This window comes from Rhinolophus hipposideros (assembly GCF_964194185.1).
Source record: "Rhinolophus hipposideros genome assembly, chromosome: 10".
NCBI lineage: Eukaryota > Metazoa > Chordata > Mammalia > Chiroptera > Rhinolophidae > Rhinolophus > Rhinolophus hipposideros.
The window spans coordinates 55834174-55854772 of NC_138056.1; the positions used below are offsets into that span (position 1 = coordinate 55834174).

Below are 20599 nucleotides of genomic sequence, written 5' to 3' on the forward strand. Positions count from 1 at the left end.
AAATCCAGATTCACTTTTTTCTTGTGTGTGTACTTTTATCTTTACCTTGTAAAGGTGATTACAACTTCCTTTACAGTATATAAATGAAAGTAGGTATAAACTACCCAAAACAAAATAATTAGTATGTACTTAAAAGAATTAGATGTCCCCCTTTTTTTCCCCAGCTTAGAATAAGACTGTTTATAACACAACAAACACCTACATCATATATCCTTTTGGACCAAATGGCAACTACATGTATACAGAAGACAAGCATTGTATATTAGAGGTACCAAACACACCTCGTTTGATGCAATTACTTAGGAATTGTAAAAACTAAGTATCAGCCCGCATCTGGATGCTAAATAGAAGAGCTACAGGGCTAAATGTTTCCTACTTTTAGTTTCAAGTTCATTCAAAAGCTTAACATACACAGTCCCATATCTACTATCTCTTCTTTAATAACTTCAGAATGGTAAGTTTAAACAACTTTAAAGCGTTTCCCAAGTGTTTCTGCACTTTTTTTCAAACAGATCTTCTCTTCAGGGTTCAGCTTTACCTTTCTCGGGTCTGTAATACCGTTCTCCCCAGGATACAAAAAACACTAAGGAACACTTCTTCATTTATTACATACAGTCCTTTAATTATGGTGGAAACTGGATGCACTCTTCTAAGATTGTTTAAAATGTTTTGTGTTAAATTAGCTACAGATAGGCCAATGGCCCAAGAAGTATTGCTTTTCATTTATTTTAATAATCTCACAGGCACTGGCAATTACTTCTTTGCGGATATTTTCCAACTGCTCAGGATCTTTATCAGTTCCTATATCTGAGGTCAGAGTCTTCAAAGGGACACCAGCAATGTTCACTCCACACAGAAACACTTGAGCCTACATGCTCTCCTGGGATCCACCCATGACAGCTCTCAGAGTGGATAACAAGGTTTTGTCCAAACAAGAAACGGAAAAAAGCAGTGTCCAAATTATAGCCACTTCCAAAAACACAGTTTCCGGGAAATTCACCCAATTTCCAGGCTATATAAGTTAAGATATCCACTGGATTGTAAACAATAATCAGTTTCCAGTGAGGATTGTATTGGGTAATATTGGAAATCATTAATTTAAACATGACCACGTTTCACTGGATTAAATCAAGGAGTATTTCTCCTTTATCCTGGTGTGCACTTGCTGCAATAATCACTAAATTAAAATTTGCAGTGACAACAAAATCTTTGCTGGAAACAATATTTGGCATGTTCATTAAAGGGCTGCCATTTTTAAGATCCACTGTCTCACCCTTCAGTTTTCCTCCATTCACAAAGGCAAGTTCATCACCCAAGCCTTCTAATACAATGGAAATAACACAGGCCATGCCAACCGATTTAGTTCCTCTAATGGAGACCTTACTATGTTGAATGCAACCTCCTCGGAAATGAAATTCATCATAAATTCACGCATGATGGTTACCATCTTGGAGACAGGAGTGAAGGGCCAGCTGAGCCCAAGAGAGAGGCCTGCCACCTGCAGGGGACACAGAGCCATCCTTGGGCAAAGGGACTGCCCTCTCATAGCATGCATTCTCCAGCTAGCCCGCAGGACTGCTGTGGCCCAACTCATGGTGTCTCACCCAGGAGGTAGAGGAAGAGATTGGAGGTCAACTCATTGAGGGCAAGGGAAAAAAGCCCTTGAGGATTTTAATTCCCCTTCACCTTGCTAGTTCAGCTGGTAAGGCCTCGCTCACCTGGCACACGCCTCACCAGAGCCTCCATTGAAAGGACTTCTCACGTCTGCTCAGACTGAGGCAGTCAAGGGGCTTCTTCTCTAGCAAGTGAATCCTGGAGGGACCGTTGTACATGCATTGGCTTTCATATTTGACCTTCAGAGAATAGGCCAACCCAGAACTCTAGAATTATTAGTTTTCTATTTGTAATGCGTATGTCAAATCAGACCACCTTTTCTGACTCCAGAGCCTACATGCGGAGCATTTGAAACTCCCTTTCCCTTGATCCCACCCTCTTCAGGACATCCCAATTTCCCTTTGACCCTCTAATATATCATACACATTAACCCTAACCTGTTGCTTCTTGATTCTTTCATACAAATGCAGCAACTAGAATAGAACATATAACCCTAGGAAGGGTCTAACCATTGTGGAGTACAGAAGCATATCTTCTTCCTAGGCACCAACACTACATTTCTGTGTGTAGGTTCTAGGTAGATATTTGGCAGCATTATCAGATAGCCTACCTATAGTCACCTAAAACCAAAAGATCTAAGGAGCTGCTGCCATATAGCTCCATTGTAAACTGGTACAATTAATTTTGAGAACTGTGTTTTCCCTAACTGTGTGCCTTAGCAAAGAATTTTGTATGTAAATGTAAGCAGTCAATAAGTACTGACAGGGTTTGGGTTCGTAGTTTGCCTTCTTACGGCTACTGATTGTTTTAATACTTCTGAACCTCAGTTTTTCCATTGGAAAATGGGACAAGAATATATTCTCTGCTAGTTTTGTGAGAGGTTCAAATGACATACAAAATATAGGGTGATGTTATCATCACAGATAATCTAGCTTTTAATACCACATTACAAAGGCAATTATAAGTAATAAGGCCATATTCACAGAAACTACAGCCTACACATCCTATATCTATTTCAGAGAACAAGATCATCTATCCAGATTTTAATCAGAAAATTTTTTTTTATAATTCTATTTTAACCTTTAAGATGTTCAAAGTTTGCTTTTATTGCCCTCTAGTGGTTGTTATACAGAAGACATAACTACACTTTTTATGTTTTCATTTTTGAGCTGTTAGGCAATCTTATAAACATTCTTGAAATGTTATTAGGCTGTACATATTCCTGTAAATTGATAATCCTTCAAGAATCAATCCTTCAAGAATCCTTCAGAAATTAACCAATAGGGACAACCCCTAACATCATTTTCTGAATAATATAGACGTACAATGCCATGCATTATTGGATGTGCATTATTTTATTAGGTCTTCATAAAGAATCTACTGACTTAAAATAATAATCTAACTATATTTATTCACTCATTAGATATATATAGGATATCTGTTATGTGTCAGGCGAACAAAAGACACACTGTCCTGATTTACAATCTAGTGAGGAAAATGGATTATTACATATATCACTACAAATTATCATGGTAAGTGTTTTGAGAGGGAAAATACTGGGCATATGAGTGCATAAAGAAACCCTAACCTGTTTTGCACTAGAGCAAAACTTATTAGAACAAATTCTAGAACTATAAAAGTAGGGTGATGTCGGAAACATAGTGGCATGAAGGGTGCCCCTTGACCTCACCGCTTGAAGTTACAACAAGTTGAACAGTTATAATTCCAGAAAGAATTATCTATGCAACATGCAAACACGTCTGAGAGATCTGTGCATCAAAACATCTGAAGGTGGGCTAATCGGGCTAACAGAGAAGGAGGGAAGGGGGAAGTGCAGAGATGGAGGTTGCGGGATGCAGGCAGGATCTCATTGCGATCCAAGGAGAGGAAAGGATTCAAACTGCAGGTGTGCTCTCTGGGGTCCCAGCAATCCTGTCTAGGGATCAGCATATAATATGGCTGAACCCAGCAATCAGGGCTTAGACCTCAGGGCAACGAAGAATACAGAAGTGCGACAACTTCAATCTAACGGCCCTCATTGCTAGGCAGAAAACAAAGCCATGAGCTTGGCCACCTCCTCCCACCTTTCCAGAGCTTGCCTCACCCACACCCTCCCAGTGTTAGCAGCGGGCCCCAGAAATAAAGGTAGTGGTGTCAGATTTGAGCAGAATATCTACATCCCTGAGAACTAGAGAGACAGTTCCTGAGCAACAGACACACATTGAGGCTAATTCCAGTGGCAAGGGAGGAGCTATAGGGGCAAGGCTGCTGTGGTCTGGCAGTCCCCATTATTCAGAGGAGAATAAAACCACATACAAACCGGCCACCTCTGCCAGCCCACCCTTTTTGCACATTTTTGAGGCGGATTCCAGCAGGGGCACCCAGGGCTGCTGAGGCACACAGCTCTGAATCTGGATATAGGGGCAGCACTGAGATTTCAGGGGCTCAGAACCTCATTGCCCACTACACCCTCCCACTGGTGCCCTGAAACCAAGTTTACCTGGTTACAGAGGAGATGTCCACATCCCCCAGGAAATCTTCTACAATGAGAAACAGGAACAAGACAAGAGAAAATAAAATGCTCCAGCACTACCCACTGGAAAACAAAGGAAAGACCTCTTTGTATCAATCCTGATGCACTGAATTCACTCCTGTAGATGCCAAAGAAGAGAAATAATCCAATAACTACCATGAATAACCGTGGTAACAGGGCATCTCTAAAAGAAAATAAAAAATCTCCATTAAGTAAAGCTAAAGACATAGAACTATGTGACTTAAATGACAGAGAATTCAAGACTGCAGTTCTGAAAAAACTCAACAAGGTGTAAGAAAACTCAGGTAGGCAGTTTAATGAACTCAGAAAAAAAATCAATGAACAAAAGGAATATTGTACTGAAGAGATTGGAATTTTTAAAAAGAATGAAACAGAAATTCTAGAGCTGAGGAACTCAATAAAAGAGATGAAGAATGAAACAGCAAGTTTGGAAAATAGAACTGACCAGATGGGGGAAAGAATTAGTGATATTGAATCTAGAAATATGGAAATGATGCAGATGGAAGAAGAGAGAGACTTGAGAGTTAAAAGAAATGAAAGAACTCTACAAGAACTATCTGACTTCATCAGAAAGAGCGGTATAAGAATAATGGGTACACCAGAAGGAAAAGAGAGAGAGAAGGAAATTTATTCAAGTGAACAGTTCACGAGAACTTCCTAAACCTATGGAAAGAACTGGATCCTCGAATTCAAGAAGCAAACAGAACACCTAATGACCTCATTCCTAACAGGTTTTCTCCAAGGCACATTATACTAAAGCTGTCAAAAATTAATGACAAATAAAGAATCCTCAAGGCAGTCAGGGAAAAGAAGACGGTAACCTACAAAGGAAAGCCAATCAGGTTATCATCAGATTTTACAGCAGAAACTCTACAAGCCAGGAGGGAGTCAAATATTTAAACTATTGAAATAGAGAAATTACCAGCTAAGAATAATATAATCAGCAATGTTATCCTTTAGATATGAAGGAGGAATAAAGACCTTCCCAGGTATACAGAAGCTGAAGGAATTTTGCACCACAAGGCATGCATTATAGGAAATACTGAAGGAATTTATTTTGATGGAAACAAAAAGACAAAAGGACAAAATATGAGTAAGATTACTAACAGACAGACAGAAGCAGAAAATGGGAACCCATTCACAGAATAGGGCACTATACAATTAAACATAACATAAATGATAAAAAAGATAAAAACATAATAAAAGAGAAGAAAAAAATTTGTTACTGCAACTCAGAAATTAACTCACAGCATAAATAGGGATAATTTGTGACAACAAAAACATAAAATGGGAGGAAGTAAAGATTTGAATTTGCAAAGGGGAATAGAGACAAGATGCATGCTGAAAAAACAAGGACTACTGTGTATATGATACTTTCTTTTATGAGGTGTGATCAAACAATAGGATGAATATTTAAATAAAAAATTATTACAGCAAAAAACACATTGTCATCAATCCCCCTCATAATACTCCCCCTAGCTTCAAATACACTTATCCCATCGTTCTTGCCACTTTCTGAAGAAGTTCTGGAGGTCCTCTTTCGTGAGTGTCTTTAGTTGTGCTGTCATGGCTGCCTCCATGTCCCGAATCATTTTGACTTTGGGGAAGAGCCAGAAGTCACAGGGTACCAGATCCGGTGACTAAGGTGGATGAGGGCACACCATAATGTTTTTATTTGACAGGAACTGCCATACCAGAAGCAATGTGTGACATGGAGCATTGTCATGATGGAGGATGATTTATGGTACATTTTAAAACATATCTTCTCTCAACCATAACTCACACCTGACTGACAGCACCAAACAAGTTGAAACTTGTCACACCCTGTTACTAAGGTTCGATGCACCACTTCCCATATTGAACATCCCTGACTTTCTTTTGGATGGCATTTGGCAGCAGCGTTCACTATATGTTTTGACCACAACAGAAAGGCGGCTCTGTATCACACATTGCTTTTGGTATATGGCAATTTATGCCAAATAAAAACATTATAGTGTGTCCTCATCTACCGTATTCACCAGATCTGGCACCATGCAACTTCTGGCTCTTCCCTAAAGTCAAAATGATTCAAGATATAGAGGTAGCCAGGACAGCACAACTAAAGATACTCATGAAAGAGGACTTCCAGAACTGCTTCGGAAAGTGGCAAGAATTATGAGATAAGTGTGTTGGAAGCGAAGGGGGGTATTTTTAGGGGGGTTAATAACAGTGTGTCTTTTACTGTAATACATTTTTTAAAATTTAAATATTTACCATATTTTGTGATCATACCTCGTACATAAACTTAACGGTAATGACTCAAAAAAAAAAAAAAAAGGAAAGAGAAAAAATCCAGAAGAGAGACACATAACATAAAAAAGAAGAAACAGAAAAATCATAGAATACCACCAAACTAAAATAACATACAGAAACACAAAGGCAAAGAAACAACGGAGACACTGAACTACCAGAAAGCAAAAGATAAAATGGCTATAGGAAATCCTTATATATCAATAATCACCCTAACTGTGCATAAAATGAACTCACCAATAAAAAAGCACAGGGTAGCAGATAAGATTAAAAACAACAACAAAAAAACCAAAACCCAAACATATGCTGTCTTCAAGAGACACATCTCAGCTACAAGGACAAATATAGACTCAAAGTAAAAGGGTCCTAGACTAAATCACAAAACTGGAAAATCTACCAATAAACAGTAAGAAATTGAATTAGTCATCTAAAACCTCCCCAAAATCAAAAGTCCAGGACCAGAAGTCTTCATTAGTGAATTCTACCCAAAATTCAAAGATGATTTAATACAATATAATAACAAACTTAACAGCAAATCTAATACAACAATACATTAAAGAGATTATACATCATGATCAAGTGGGGTTCATTCCAGGGGCACAAGGAGGGTCAATATATGCAAATTGATTAATGTGATATACCACATAAACAAAATAAAGGTTAAAAATCATATGGTTATACTAAGAGATGCAGAAAAAGCATTTGACAAGACATAGCATCTATTTATGATTAAAACACTTAATAAAGTGGGTATAGAAGGAAAGTATCTCAACATAATAAAGGCTATGTATGACAAACCCTCAGCTAAAATAATACTTAATGGTGAAAAACTGAAAGCTTTTCCTCTAAGATCAGGAACAAGACAGGGATGTCCCCTGTCACCACTGTTATTCAACTAGTATTGGAAGTCCTTGCCAGAGCAATAAGGCAAGAGAAAGAAATAAAAAGCATCCTAACTGGGAATGAAGAAATTAAATTGTCACCTTTTACAGATGGCATAATTCTTTTATATAGAAAATCCTACAGATTCCACCAAAAACCTATTAGAAACAATAAACAAAGTTGCAGATTACAAAATCAATGCACAAAAATCCACAGCGTTCTTATATACTAAAAATAAAATTTCAGAAAAAACAAACAAAGAAAAATTCCTTTTGCAGTTACAACAAAAAGAATAAAATACCTAGAAATAAACTTAACAAAGAATGTGAAGGACCAATACACTGAAAACCATATAACATTATTAAAAAAAATTGAAGAAGATATAAAGAAATGGAAAGATATTCTATTGATAGACTGGAAGAATCAATATAGTTAAAATGGCCATATTACCCAAAATGATATAAAGATTTAATGCAATCCCCATCAAAAACCCAATGGCAATATTTATAGACATGGAACAAAAAAATCATCAGATTTTTTGGAATCACAAAAGACTCTGAACAGCCAGAGCAATCCTAAGAAAAAAGAACAAGGCTGAAGGTATCACACTCCCTGATTTCAATTTATACTACAAAGCAACAATAATCAAAACAGCATGGTATTGGCAGAAAAACAGACACACAGACCAATGGAATAAAATTGAGAACCCAGAAATTAATCCACACCTATACAGGCAGATAATTTTTGACAAAGGAGCCAAAAACATGCAATGGAGAAAAGAGAGCCTCTTCAATAATGGTGCTGGGAAAATTGGAAAGCCATGTGCAAAAGAATGAAACTAGACTGCTATCAATCACCACATACCAAAATTAACTCAAAATGAATCAAAGACCTAAACATAAGACCTGAAACAATAAATTGCATAGAAGTAAGCATAGGTACTAAACTTATGGATGTTGGGTTCAGAGAGAATTTTATGAACTTGACCTCAAAGGCAAGAAAAGTAAAAGCAAAAATAAATGAATGGTACTATATCAAACTAAAAGGCTTCTGCACAGCAAAAGAAACCATCAACAAAACAAAGAGGTGACCAACTGAATGGGAGAAGATATTTGCAAACAACACCTCCAATAAGAAGTTAATATCCAAAATATATAAAGAACTCATACAACTCAATAACAAGAAAACAAACAATCCAATTACAAAATGAGCAGAGGACCTGAATGGACACTTCTCCAAAGAAGACATACAAATGGCCAACAGATATGTATACATGTGAGTGTGTGTGTGTATATATATATATATACATATATATATGTATATATATATATGTATATATATACATATATATATGTGTATATATATATATATATATATATATATATTCAGCTTCTCTAGTTATTAGGAAAATGCAAATCAAACCACAATGAGATACCACCTCACACCTGTTAGAATGGCTATTATCAAGAAGAGAAGTAATAACAGGTGTCCGAGAGGCTGTGGAGAAAAAGGAACCCTCGTACATTGCTGGTAGGAATGTATATTGGTACAGCTGCTATGGAAAACAGTATGGATGGTACAGGTGGTATGGAAAACAGTATGGAGATTCCTCAAAAAATTACGAATAGAATTACCATATGACCCAGCAATCCCTCTTCTGGGTATCTACCCAAAACATCTGAAAACAATTATCCGTAAAGATATACATTCCTCTATGTTCATTGTAGCATTATCCTCAGTGGGCAAGACAGAGAAACAACCAAAGTGTCCTTCAATAGATGACTGGATAAAGAAGACACGGTACATATATACAATGATATGTACAATGACTCGGCCATAAGAAAAGATGAAATCCTGCCATTTGTGACAACATGGATGGATCTTGATATTATCATGCTAAACGAAATACGTCAGACAGAAAAAGTTGAGAGCCATATGGCTTCACTCATATGTGGGATGTAAAACTGAAAGCAACGAAAGAACAAGACAACCAAACAAAGAAACAAACTCATAGACACAGACATTTAGTGGTTTCCAGAGGGTAAGGGGGGAGAGGGTGTCATAGAAAAGGGAAAAGGGGGTCAAATATATGGTTACAAAAAGAGAATTGATTCTGGGTGGTGAACACACAATGCAATGTATAGATGATGTATTTTAGAAATGTGAATTTGAAACCTATATAACTTTACTCACCAATATTATCCCAATAAATTTAATAAAAATTTTAAAAAATCTGAAACATATATGAGAAAAATAACAATAGAATGTAAAGAATAACTTAAGTATATACTATTGTCAAAGATTTACTCCAGATGACAACAACCACCAAAAAAATTGGACAACTTATGTAAGATCAAATCAATAAGAAATAAACAAAACTGAGGTCAAAGTTAAATTTAATTAGCAAACAGTGGTAATGCCACTGGAGGGCATAATAGAGTAACAATGACTGGATTTTCATTCCCATGTTAATATAAAAACCCATCATAATATATGAAAGAGCACTCAAGACACTGGACATCAAGAAACAAAGAACCTTGAGATATGGAAGGTTCAAATAAAAGAAACAAAGAACCTTGAGATATGGAAAAGAAGAGGAACCTATGATTGCCCCCAGCTTACTGTCCAGAGAAGGTTTCCAACACCTGGCGCAGAGCAGAACTCAAATGGAGCCAAGGTCTCCCACAAGCTGAGGAGATGAAGCTGAGAATTCAGAGGCCTGAGTTTGTAAAGTGTATACCTAAGAACATATGGCTAGAGAAGGATTGCCAGAGATGTACAAGGGTTCCCCTCATTTATTCAGCAGAGTATCGATCAATTCATATGTGTGAGAAAACTGCCAGAGACAAGGGATAGAATCACTCAAAAGGATTAAAGGGAACAATTCCAGGAGCTCACACAAGGCTGGGGATAGTGCCTGTTCCCCACCAGCAAGACAAAACCAACCAACCAACCAACCAACCAAATAAACAAACAAACAAACAAACAAACAAACAAATCCCTCAAAATTCATAGTGTATCAGGAAGAGTACAGAAAGGGTTTTTATTTCAACAGTCCAATTAAAATTAGCTCTAGCACTAAATGTTGCTCTGTCCCGCCTAACAAACTTAAAAGCAAGACCCAAGAGGAACAAGCTGTTTCCAAGTAACTTAATCACAAACCAGAAGAAAATTCAAGAATATCTGTAGGTTACAAAAATATCCAGTACCCAAAAAGGTAAAATTTATAGTACCTGGCAGCCAACTAAAAATTGCCAGGCATACAAAGGAACAGGGGAATACAAATCATAATGAGAAGAAAAATCAGTCAAAACTGACCTAGCAATGACAAAGGTGACAGAAGTAGTAGACAAAGACAATAAAACAATTATACCTCTAATCCATGTATTCAATGTAGATGGAAGATTGAGCATGACAGACACATAAAATGCAAAATATTGTGGACCCTGAGAAAGAAGATACCTATTAAGAAGGGCTCCTGCTGGCTAAATGGGCTCAAATTTTAAAAAACAGAGCCCAGCAGCCATTTCTACACAGGGGCCTCTTATGTAAATTATGCTTCAGGTAGAAGTCTGCACTGAACTGCCTGCCTGCACAATGTTCCTGCCATCTGAGGCAGGCCTTGTAAAGGATTTCCTGGAATTGTAGTTCAATCAATAGAACTGAGGTTTTCTTTGTCCAATCAGAGCTGCACAGCTATATCACCATCAGCATCTTCAGACCAATCAGAGAGGCTCCATTCTGACCAACCAGCACATTTTCTTGGACCAATCAAATTGCAAGGATTTTGAGTCCTCATTTGTATGAGGACAGACCAGTCAATCAGGGACCAGGGACAGGAACTTCTGTCTATATAAGTCAGCTCCCCTTTGGCTTGGGAGTACACTTTCCCTTTTCTCCAAAAACTGAAAACTATGTTTCTCCAGCTGGAGCTAAAACACTGAAGATGTCTTGCTGGAGCAGAGCAGGGCATGGCAGAGCTGTCTAGCCAGAGAGGGGCCTGGCCCCAGGGCCTCCTCACAGCCATGCTGCTTCATAATTGAGCTGTAACACTATTGAGCTATTCCATAACCATGCTGTTCTCACAGCTGTGTTAGATCACAGTTGAGCAGTTTGTGCTGAATAAAAAAAGTATCCTTCTTCATGCACCCTCCCCAAATAAAACTGTAAAAAAGTATGAGAAAAAAAAAAAAGAAAGAAAGAAAAAAAAAAGAAAAAAAATCCTAACCTGGAAGCATTTTTTGTGTGTTTTGAGAGAGTGAGGTAGGATTTATGAAAGAAGGCATTTAGAGAGTGTGACAAGTAATCTGAGATCTGAAGGCTGAATAGAAGAGTTTTCAGGAGAGGAGGGTGGGCTGGGGAGAATGTTTGAAGATACAATATTAAATATGATTAATATTTAGCTCTATGGAGAAAGGAGGGAATTTTAGAGATGAGGTTGGAATATACTTTTTAAAAAGCTATACTGGAGAATTTAGACTTTCTTTTTATGGTTAAATTATAACCAGTGTACTCTGACAAAGCATAAATACATGCCTTCAATTTTCATTTTTTAAACTCTTATTATTTAAAGGGAAAGTTTTAGTTATTAATTATAAAGTAATTGTTCAAAAACTTTCAGTGCCTCCTTTTCATCATCTAGAGTTCTCTTAAACACATGCATTCCTAGCATGTTGGAACTGGAAGGCACTTGAGAGATCAAGAGGTGCCATCTTTTCACTTCACAGAGAAGTGAGGAGAATGGGGAATTTGCCCAGGGTGCATTGATGTGTCTGTACCTGGGAACTGTTTGCTTTTCCTACCACAGTCTAGAACTCAGAGTCCTTGGCCTGGGATTCAGAAGCCTGGCTAGACTCCTCTATCTCATGTCTTGTTGGCTTGGACTGCTCAAAATTCTTGAGCCTCCTGGCTTTTTATCCAGGCACCAGACTTCATATTCTTCCTTTGTGGTCTGATGAAAAGATGGTTTGTCTTAGACTTGAGGGTGGGAACTAAGAGGGTCTTCTCATTACTAAGGAGAGCATAAATCCTCCACAGATCACGAGGTCAGGTTTTGCCTCTTCTGTGGAACTCACTTGCCTCTTTGTACTTTTCTTATGGCATAGCCATGTGGACTGACTTATTTCTTCTCCTAGACAACAAGCATCTTGAGAACATTATACATGGCTTCATCATCACTACATCTTTGTAGCAAAGTAACGTGGGTACTGAAAGCTCCTATTGACTTTGTTGTAGACAGAGATGAGTAGATAAATGAACAGAGTGGGATATGTTCTTTTCTAACAAAAGATTTAAGTAGATACTAGTATGGGAACGAAAGATATATTATTGTAATAGTATTATTGTAATAGCTTGTATCAGAATTTTTCTCAGGTAACAAACTGAGTTAAGAAAATACAATGGTGAGCCACCAAGGTGAAAGAAGAATCTCTTACGAGCAAGCAAAAATGATAGTTGTACTCTTTTTCATAACACAAATGACCATGGATTTGAAGGTAGTAAGTAAGAGATTAGAGAGAGCTCAGGAATGAGGGAAAGAGAGAAATGTGGGCAGCATGGGACAGTGCCCAAAGACTTTAAACCAGAGAGAGCTATCGAATGCTGAATTTAAAATGTTTTATATGTTTGATGTAGACTAATGCCATCTTTCTGATCCTTAAGCACTGACTACCACACACAAAGTAGATGCTAATGAACACTCAATTATATTTATGTTAAATATGGAAAGAGTGTGCTTTTCTGGGTTGTTCATAATTCCAGGAACAACTGACTTATGTCCTTAATTCTATCACAAATGTCTCAGTAGAATAATAAAAATACATGAAAAAAAATAGCCATAGTTTAGTACAGTTTATGTTGCGCATAAAACATGAGAGATATAGGCAATAAATATTTTTGTAGTTTGGATCACAGCATCATTTCTAACATGGTCCACTGGGAAAGTTTCCCTCCAGGGTAGATTATGAACATAGAGAAATAACAAGCAATTACATCAGATGGAAGATTAACTTCTGGCCCTTCCCTGACCCCTCTCTTTCTTTCCTTCAAGCTGGAGAATCATTGATTGGTCACATTCAGGAAGGAGCAACATTTCTCATTTTGAATTTTCTCCAGCTACCTCGGCTCATAGAGTTCCTGGTGGATTAAAACAGCTCTCTCTCTTTCTCTGTCCCTCTCTCTCTCTCTCTCTCTCAATCTCTCTTGATACACACACACACACACACACACACACACACACACACGCACACACACACACACACACACACGGTGCCAAAAACTGTGTATACATTTTAAGAAAGGAAAAAACTGTATTAAAATTATGCTGATCGCAACCACTTTGAGCACCTCTCGTAATTGCAGAAATCAAATGTGACTTGTATTCATCTTTTGTTATCGGTATATATTGAATATTACACTTTGAATACAGTTTTTTCCTTTCTTAAAATATGTATACTTCTTTTTGGCACCATGTCTATATAGAAAGAGAGATGGAGATAGAGAGAGAGAGAGAGAATAAACCAAAGTCATAAATTCTACTTCGAGATTTGAATTCACTTTTCATTTTTTGAATTATATTTTAAAAGTCTAGCATCATGGTAACAACCAGTTTTAATACTATGGACATATACAAACAATAGTACAAAAACTCAGCCAATAGACCAAACACCACTGGTATATATAGTTCTATGCAAAACCTTTTACTGCCATCTTGTGGAATTTTAGGAGATAACCTCAGTAGCAATGTGCTATTTATTGTATCTTTGAATAGTAGGTTCATATACCATAGTACGAGTACATGAAAATAACTGGAAAAATATGTAAGTAAAGAGCAGCTAAATATCCAGGTTTTCATTATACCTATCACTTCGGATGCATTATTTAACTTCTCTGTAGCTTGGTTTCTTCATGAAGAGTGAAGTGAGGGTGATTGCAGATGTGTGTGTATGCATGTGGATGTATGGATACATGTATGTCTGAATGTGTTCTGTACAATGCTAGACCCACAGAAGGCCATTCATAAGTGCATTTTATTAGGTTGGTGCAAAAGTAATTGTGGTTTAAAAGGTTGAAAATAATTGCAAAAACCGCAATTACTTTTGCACCAACCTAATAATTGGCAGAAACGTAAATAGAACTCCTTGCCTTCTGCCTTTAAAAACTTTCAATATAGAAAATTAGGAGGAAAATCTAATTAGACCGGTTGGGGTCAGAAGAAAGTGGTGTGGGTACAGCAGTGGAAACCCCCATCATAGTCAAAGTTAGGATTGCTTGTAATTGGAAATAGACTGCTGTTCTCTTCAAATGACCATACCTATTTGGCTTCAAAATACAAACACTGTCAGTTTTCCTGGGAATCTTTCCTGGATTTCACATTACCTAAACCCCAAGAGACTAATTCAGCAAGGCCCCTGTGGTCAATTCTGGATGAAATGACTTTGAATTTAGTGTGAGAGGGAAGAAAAGGTAATAGATATTTATTGTACACTTCCTATGTCATAGATACTTCACACAGTCTGATTTCTATTATCTTACAGGGTAAAATTCCCAGACATCAGGAAATTTAAATATCTTGACCGAGACCACGCAGTAAAAGGTAAAGCTAGACCTGGACCCTAAGTCTACCTGATTTCAAAGTCAGTATTTTTTTTTCCCCACCTTTCACACAAACCTGACAAATTCTATCAACTCTGATCATGCTATTCCCCTGTGTGATGTTATGATTTATAATAAGAAATATACATTTGGTCTTTGTTTCCATTTCTAGCACAGAACTCCTAAGACCTTTGAGTGATAAAGGTGTCTTTTTTTATGTTAATGATCTAACTTTTGGACCAAACCTGAGAATGGGGCCTGGTTGTCAAGAGAACCAACCTTATGATTAGAGGCTTGGAACTTTCAGCTCCAATCCCTAGGCTTTCTGGCAGAGGAAAGGGGCTGGAGATTGAGTTCAATCATGTCTATGTAATGAAGCCTCTATAAAAATCCTAAGGACAGGGTTCAGAAAGCTTCTTCGTTCATGAAAATGTGGAAATGCTAGAAGAGTGGCACTCCTGGAGAGAGCAAGGAAGCCCCACACCCTTTCCTCATACTTCGTCCAATGTATCTCGTTCATCTGGCTGTTTCTGAATTATATCCTTTTATAATAAACAGTGATCTAGTAAGTCAAATGTTTCTCTGAGTTCTGTGAACCACAGGAGGGGGTTGCTCCGATCTACACCGGGTTGATGAGAAGCCCAGAAGATAACCTGAACTTGGGACTGTCATCTGACGTGGCCCGGGGAGTGGACGTTGGGCAGTCCTGCAAGACTGAGTCCTTAACCTGTGAGATTTGATGCTATCTTTGGGTCGACAGTGTCAGAATGGAGTTGAATTATAAGACATCCAGCTGCTGCTGCAGAATTGCTTGTTGGTGTGGGGAAGCCCTCCCCGCCACCCCCAACTCCATGTTGGAATTGGTGGCCACAAACGTTATCCTAGTTAAAACCCTACCACAAGTTCCTGCTGTCCTTTTATCCCATTCCCTTTTAAGGCCTTAGAAGATGTATGATGTGCCTCTTTCCTCATTAATCTCACCTCTCCACAAACTTCCCCTCACTCTCTCTATCCTAATCACCTACACATGGTGTGTTCTCCCTGCTTTCTGGGCCACCAGGTGTGCTGGTTTTCTGCTTCACTTTTCCTCTCTGGCCCTGTCCCCCTGGCCTGGTACGTATACTTTATATATATATATATATATATATATATATATATATATATATATATATATATATATATATATATATATATAATGATGTCTTACCTCAGGCTTAAAAGATGTACAAAGTATAAGCCTGAGGTAAGACATCACTTCTTCAGGGATATCTTCTTTCTGGTCCCCCAGTCTGGGTCAAGTTCCCTTATTCGTCTTCCCTAGCACCTGTGGCTCCCCTTTGGTAGCACACTCAGAACTCAAATTTGCAAACTCTACAAGGGTGATGATGGCACCTATTATATTTGCCGCTATATCTCTAGCCCTTGTGCAATGTCTTATCCAAGGTAGGATAATATCTTTTCTATATTTTTCTATATATATTTTCTCTATAGTTTCGTACATTTTTACAAAAGTAAAAATAATAGAACTTGAGACCATACCCCATTTGACCTGTTCCTCATCTCTCTTAAAGACCAAAATGTGGATTCACCTCAAAATAACTGATGGTCCATTAATTTCTTTGTTAGAGAGTGTCTATGGCTGTTTAGTAGAGCTATAAAGACTTTTCCAGACAAAGTTCATTGGTTTGTAAATACCTTTACCTCAGAAAGACATTTTAAATTACTTTGGGGCCCAAAGTGCTGGAAATAGAAAACCATCATCATTAGAAACGAAGTCTTCATGCATGGTCCATAGACATGGTCAAAGTTGGTATTTTTGTCCTGGCCTGAATCTCTTGTTGACATACTTGGATGAGCAGTGTTTGGGAAGGCACTGCCAGCTGCCCAAAAACAGGCCTCTGCCGCTCCCAATGAAGGCTATTCCCCTGAAATAATTTCTAGTGTTTCAAAAGCAGTTATAGTTGTCAAGATTCTAGATCTAAAAAAAATCCCGAAATAAACTCAACAAGCCAAATGATCTCTTGTGGACATTTATCATTTATGACTCAGTGTCCAAATAATATTCTTATTTTGGGCCAATCCAAGGTAGGAAAGAGGCACAGCTTTACCTCCCTCCCTCCCCACCAAGAAGCTACAGGGGGCAGTGGCTTTCCCCAAGCCTTGGCAGCCATAGCATGAACAGGCCACGCACACGTTCCTCCTGGGAACTTAAAGTTCCCACATGAGGTGTAACGCTTGTGGAGAGAGAGGTTTTCCCACAGTTCCTCCAGAAGTGTGACCTAGCCATAAGTGGACAATAATCATGGCCTCAGGAACAGCGTCCTTCACAGTCTGTCCTTCTGCGGGATTTCCTTTTGGCCTCTGAGCCTGGTTTCCCAGCCTACCTGAAGATCCAGTGAGCTATCTATTATTTTTCCAATAAATTCCTTTTCCATTTAAGTCATCCAGAGCTATGTCTGTTTGTCTGGAGTCCAGAACTCCAGCAGCCCAATTCACTGTCAGAGCGCCCTTTAAAGTAGTTAGCATTACAGGGAAGGAAGCTGGTTGTGACAGAAGGAGGCCTCAGCTTGGATCTACTGGCTCTGAGTGAGAAAACCAGTGAACTCTTCAGTCTCCTACTGCATAAAATGACAAAGTGACCATTTTTCTAGCCATCCTGAAGGGATACTAGAAGGGTCAAGTGGGATAATGTCCACAGTAAGGGACTTGAATAGAAACGGTGATGCAAATGTAAGGGTGATTAGGGATTAGCCAGCAAAATAGGTTAGTCTGAGGCAACAACAAATTGGAACTAAAAGTCGGTCCACTTTTAGTTGAGGATCCATCATTCCTTCTTTACAAATTGAGAGCTCTCTTCAAGGCTTCCCCTTTATCAGGGCTCAGCTGTCATAGCTCATTTTCAATGTTCATGTAGAGAAGGCTTAGGACCAAGAGTTATTTTTTGAGGCTTGAATAGGAACTCCTAATTATCTAAACATCTTTTTCGAAGAAGAGTATATATTATCAACAGATTTTAAACAAGCATCATGGATTTAGCATGATCTATGGGGAATTCCTACTAGCCAATTAGGGAAGAATTTGTCTGATTTGGAAAATATATTCTGACAGCCAGAAAGCAAAAATCTTTAAGACATTGTGAATCTTCAGGACAGCAGGTCAAAGGTCCAGGTGAATACAACTAACAGGAGTCCTGGGATTCCTAGCTGCCTTCAGAGAAGTGGGCAAGGATGTCTCAATTATTCATTCATTCATTCATTCATTCATTCATTCATTCGTTCATTCAACATTTGCTTAGTAGCTGGGTTCTGTGTTAAACAGTAGGATGCAGAGATGAATGAGACACAACCCTTGCCATCAGGAGACGCTTCAGAGGATCTAGATATTGCTTCTAAGTCTCTTCAATCTTAGAGTCTGTGTGTACAATGGCTTTCTGTGGTGGCTCATATGTCTCTTTGTAAATGCTCTATTATTTCAGGCATTTATGATTTTCTCACTAACTGGACTTAAGAGTGCAGATAGACTCAGACATCGGCAAACTGTCACACTCAATTTTCTTTCTTAAAGCAGAACATCCTGGCTTTAAAATCAGGAACAATAGTGGCTCAAATACCACTGTCATTCCTGATTATGTGTGTGATCTTAGGAAAATTATGGAATTTCTCTGAGCCTTCAACCCAACCAGGTTGTTGTTAGGACTGCTTGACATTGTAGTGCGGTACCAGGCACAATACTAAAGCGCATACTCAGGAGATAATAGGCATTTCACCTCTCATTCACCACTGTTCTTGCTAACTCGGGGCCCTCTTTGTCGGGGAGCTTCTCTTCCGGAAGCCCTTCCACCTTCCCAGGCTGGGCTAAGGAGAGCCTCTCTTTTGTGCTCATATTGTCTGCAGAGCTGACCGTTAGCAGTTTCCATGCTGTACTGGAAATAATCAGTTTGTGTGTTTGTCTCCCCTCATGAGGCTCTATGTTCATTAAGGACATACTATTATTTTTCTTGTTGTATCATCAGTGCCTAGTAGTTTTTGGCACTTAGTTGATGCCTAGGAAATATCTGCGGATTGGTTTTATGCAGCTAGGTTAATAAATTGTATGCAAAAAACATCCCTTATCTAATGCTCCTTCTCCTCCTGAAGTTGCACATCTGCTTCAGGAAGAGCTTTCCAGATTGAGGAGGATAGTTCTCCGGTCTTAGGTATTTGGGTTACATTCTCTCCACCCACCCCCTCGGCTCTGCAAATAAGATTTTAATGTGAAAATATTACTGCTCCCAAATGAAATATCTGCATGAGTTTTTCTGGAGATTCGTTTAAGGCAGAATTTCTAAACATATGTTCCATTAGATAGTAATTCGTATACCAGGGTAAAAAAAACAAAGATTTTTCAGTTAAATAATGTTAAAAAATGCTTTCAGAGCATTTCTTTATGATCCTTTACTTGATCATGAGTTCCTTTTAAAGGAACATTTCACAGATATGATATTAAATAGAACACATTCGTAGAAATACCAATTTGAGAATAGCTGGAACTTGTATCATAAAACTGAATTTCAGGCTATTGAAGGCTACTTAAAGCTGAGTTCTTAAGTGGTCATCCTATGGGTTACCTATTAGAGGTCCGACTTTAATTTCATGTTTTCCAATGTACTATTTTTGCTGCATCCGTACAAGTTGTGATATATAATATTAGTGACATATGAACTAAGCAGGACTTAAGGAAGGCAACTAGAAAATATAAATGTTAATTTTGGTTTCCTACTATGTCTGCAGAAAGGTCTGCCTATTTTCTTGGGAGAAGCTGTGAAGTCGCCCTTAACCCAAACGCACATGTTGAATCATTCCCGTTTGGAAATACGTACTATTGTGTTTAAGCTAGTGTTGGTTTCTGAGTCTTGTTACACATCTTTTCTTTTGGTGGGGCGGGGTAAGGAGGTGGAGCAGGTGGAGCTCAACCATCAAAAACGCTCTCCTGGTCATGGATGACCAGACCTGGGCCTGGTGCTTATTCCTGAGGGAAGAGTGGACGTTTTGCTGGAGTTCGGGTGACTCCAAGTGTTGAGGATGAGAGCACAGAAGTTGAAGATGCTGCTTAGGTGGGACTTCTAGTTTAAATTGTTGTGCTTTTGGAAACAAGGGAGCAAAGCAGCACAGAGCTGGGGAGATGGCTCTTGTTCCCACCTCGGCACAGGCCTCAGAGTCTCTCTGATATCTCAGGAAGTGCTGGTTACAAAAACACCGAGAATTAGTCCCTTAGGCAGAAACCCTCAAGTACTGTAAACTGAAAGCAAGGCTCCCCCATGGGTCTGGGGGCCAGAGCCTAAGAGGAAGGACGTGGCCCATATGGTACGGTCACTGGAAGGGTGGATTTTGTAAGCTCTTAAGAGGAACACTTCAGGAAATCAAAGATATCATTTGATACTTTTATTCCCCCCAAGGAGCATGGGGATTTCAGGCATATCACTAGAAGAACCTTAGACTTTTCATTTGAGATAACAATATAAGGGTGACTTTATCAGTACCCCAGGATGGTGAACAGTATACACAGTGCTGAAATTCTGTTTGAATAACTTGACAATAAGGATCTGGCAAAGTCCTTCCCTTCTGCATGGCTCTAAACATGAAGATAGCTAGGTACCCTGAGAAATAATCAAACACCCAGGTGAGCTGT

The 20599-nt window shown here is 38.5% G+C and overlaps 1 protein-coding gene and 1 pseudogene across 18 annotated transcripts in view; both read right to left on the minus strand.

Annotated features, from left to right (window-relative positions):
- The window catches only part of DLG2 (discs large MAGUK scaffold protein 2), a 1856054-nt gene that overhangs the window by 322403 nt on the left and 1513052 nt on the right, over positions 1–20599 (minus strand). The gene's annotated exons all lie outside the window — the stretch shown is intronic.
- LOC308504149 (L-lactate dehydrogenase A-like 6A) lies at positions 461–18814 on the minus strand (annotated as a pseudogene). The gene is made up of 2 exons: positions 18699–18814; positions 461–1383 (listed from the first exon to the last, which is right to left on the minus strand). The product of its transcript is annotated as an L-lactate dehydrogenase A-like 6A (transcript).